Source organism: Octopus bimaculoides, chromosome 1, assembly GCF_001194135.2.
Source record: "Octopus bimaculoides isolate UCB-OBI-ISO-001 chromosome 1, ASM119413v2, whole genome shotgun sequence".
Lineage (NCBI taxonomy): Eukaryota > Metazoa > Mollusca > Cephalopoda > Octopoda > Octopodidae > Octopus > Octopus bimaculoides.
Window position 1 is genome coordinate 181808287 of NC_068981.1, and position 3202 is coordinate 181811488.

The 3202-nt window shown below is 37.5% G+C and overlaps 1 protein-coding gene and 1 non-coding gene across 2 annotated transcripts in view; both read left to right on the plus strand.

Annotated features, from left to right (window-relative positions):
- Positions 1-895: 895 nt before the first annotated feature.
- On the plus strand, positions 896-999 carry LOC128250121 (U6 spliceosomal RNA). The gene has a single exon (XR_008266245.1). It is a non-coding gene; the product is annotated as a U6 spliceosomal RNA (small nuclear RNA).
- Positions 1000-1835: 836 nt separating this feature from the next.
- LOC106872705 (ceramide synthase 6) overlaps positions 1836-3202 on the plus strand; it is a 136610-nt gene continuing 135243 nt past the window's right edge. The window contains exon 1 of the mRNA XM_052973080.1: positions 1836-2054. The gene's annotated coding sequence lies outside the window, so the exon portion shown is untranslated. The remainder of the gene's footprint in view (positions 2055-3202) is intronic.

A 3202-nucleotide genomic window follows, 5' to 3' on the forward strand; every position in this document is an offset into this window, starting at 1 on the left:
TATATATATATATATATATATATATATATATGTATGTGTGTGTGTATGTTTGTGTGTCTGTGTTTGTCCCCCTCAATATCGCTTGACAACCGATGGTGGTGTGTTTACGTCCCCGTAACTTGGCGGTTTGGCAAAAAGAGACTGATAGAATAAGTACTAGGCATCCAAAGAATAAGTCCTGGGGTCGATTTGCTTGGCTAAAGGCGGTGCTCCAGCATGGCCGCAGTCAAATGACTGAAACAAGTAAAAGAGTAAATAATAATAATAATAATATTCACTCCTACGTATCTCTGATCTCCACCTGTGTCACTAAGTACCTTTCCCTTTCTCCCCAAACTTCTCATTATCTTCCCATTTCTCATCTGTACAGTTTTATTAAAGTGTTGCTCCCTGCTCTACATTTTTTTGGATTGCCTCTTATCACCTCCTTCTCCCTGATCCATTCTTATTTCCTTCAGCTTTCTTCCAAACTGGTTTTCACCATTGTTCATGTCCTCTCCCCTGTTTGCTATTCACTGCATTAACCTCTATCTTATATTCCCTATTTCTTACCATCTATCATTCATCCCACATTCTTACAAACCTACCTGATCCTCTGTCCTGACCCCATCTCCCTCATATTCACCCTCTTGAACCTTGAAGGTAGGTTCAGGCACCTTACCACAACCATCTTCTTTCCTTTTCCAGCTGGGGAGTAACCGTAGCCATGCATCTCCTCCACAGTAAGACATTCGTTCCTATCCTTTACTTCTCAACACCTGGTGCAACCTGTTTCCCTCTATATTACACCAACCTCAATGAAGGGGGTCTTGCCTTGTGAGCTTCTCAGCAACCTTACAAGTGCAGGTGATATAAAATATTGATGCTAACTGATAATAAATATATATATATACACTTGCTTTGGCAGTACATATATTGAAATTGGGAAAATACAGAGACAATCAACATGGCCCCTGCAACAAGGATGATACGCAGATTTGTGAAGTGTTCCATATTTTCCAGACCCTGCTTTTAACGATCGTTTCTTAAGTATGTGTTGCAATGGTATCCGATTCTACTGAGCGGATCAACAAACTGGCAGTGCCCCAGCAAGGCCACAGCCTTAGGGCTAAAACATATAAAAGAATATACACACACACATATATGCATGCACTTATAACACACATATTCATGTACGTATAGATATATATTTATATGATAATATTCTTTTGTTCTTTTACTTGCTACAGTCATTTGACTGTGGCCATGCTGGAGTACTGCCTCAAAGGGTTTTAGTTGAAGAAATCGACCAGAGGACTTATTCTTTGTAAGCCTAGTACTATATTCTGTCGGTTTCTCTTTTGCTGAACTGCTAAGTTACGGGGACTTAAATACACCAACATCGGTTGTCAAGCGATGGTGGGACGACAAAGACAGACACACACGCATATATGTGTGCGTGTGTGTGTGTGTGTGTATGTATGTATTTATGTGTGTGTGTTTCCGTCTACCAAACCCATTCACATGACATTTGCCCAAGGTACCATGCAATGGGACTGAACCCGGAGCCATGTGATTGGGAAGCCAACTTCTTACCACACAGTCTGCGCCTAAGTCTTCGCGTTGCTTTTTCTTGCTTGTTTATGTTTGGATTGACTATATATATATATATATATATATTTATAACACACACATAATTTATGTGTGGTGTGTCGATGTGAATATGCGTGTGTATGTATGGACACACACACACATTATTTAATATATATACGTATATATCTTTCAGAAGCTGCTCCCTATCCACCACTCCACTGACACATTCCATATACTACAAGACTGACGGACGCCAGTGCAAACACATACACACACAGATATTATAGATGATGATGACGATAACGACCAGCCCTTCTGTCGAGAACGGCATATGAACGTCCAGTTGTTCGATTAACTCAACAGCCGAGTCATTGAAGTAGCGTGTAAGCAGCAGACTATTCCACAGACACGTGCACGCTTAACGTAATTTTCACTTACAACCAGCGTGATACAGTAAGAAGGCTGGACCTTTGAATTTACAGGTACGGTTCATCTATATAGTTTTCCCCACTCTACCTAGTTTCATTCACTAAGACGAAGCTATGACTTAAAGATGATACTCGGCCCCAAAAGTCCACCTTAGCCACTCGGGCATGTCTGTATATATTATGTTTGTGCGCGTAGATTTATACATACATGCACACACATATATTACAAATACACACTCGCAATGCATATATGTATGTATACACACACACACACACACACACATATAACGAGAGAGATAGTTAGATACGCGTATATATATATATATATTTACAAGCCACGTAAATATCTACACACTGTGTGTGTATATAAATATATATATATATATATATATATATATATATATATATATATATAGAGAGAGAGAGAGAGAGAGAGAGAGAGATACATACACACCTACATATATAAATTACATACACGCCTCATCCTTCATTTTCCTTTAAACTACTGTTGATTTAGCCTCGTTATGTCGTTTTTCTCTTTTAGTATTATATTTCCTTTTCCCGTTGTTTGCATGATAAGGTTTGAATTTGTCTCCAGGAAAAGATGGATCCTTGTTTGTTGAATCAATAGTGTTACTCACTGGTGTCTGATTCATACCGGACTATTGTAATTGTTATGAATCTCACTCGGTGTTTAAAAGCAGTTAATGTTTCATAACGTCTTAGAAAGTCATTCATTCTCTCAAATACATATATTCTTCTATTTCGCTTATTCTCTCTATCGTGATTGTACGGGGAGGGTTTTAAATTTTGTTTTTATTCATTTATTTATTCATTCATTTATCAAGCATCATATGACGAATGTCTCGAGAGAATGACTACGTACAGGTAGATCTGAATTTATCTGTTTAATCCTGTAGGTCACATTCAGAAGAGAAAAGTATAAAAGAAATGTTATAATTGCAGACGACAGTGCGAAGACGAAAAATAAAATAGAAAAAAAAAGAGATAAAAGGAAAAAGACAAAGAAGCGAAAGCGAAAAAAAAATGAAAGGAAAAAGGTGAAAAGGAAAGAATAAGATATAAAAACAAATATAGGAAAAACGCTTCAGTAGTATAATTTTCGAATAAAATAGATAGTAAAAAGGTTAATGAATAAACTGAAAGTTCTCTACTACATGCGTTTTGTTGGCAGCCGGTAG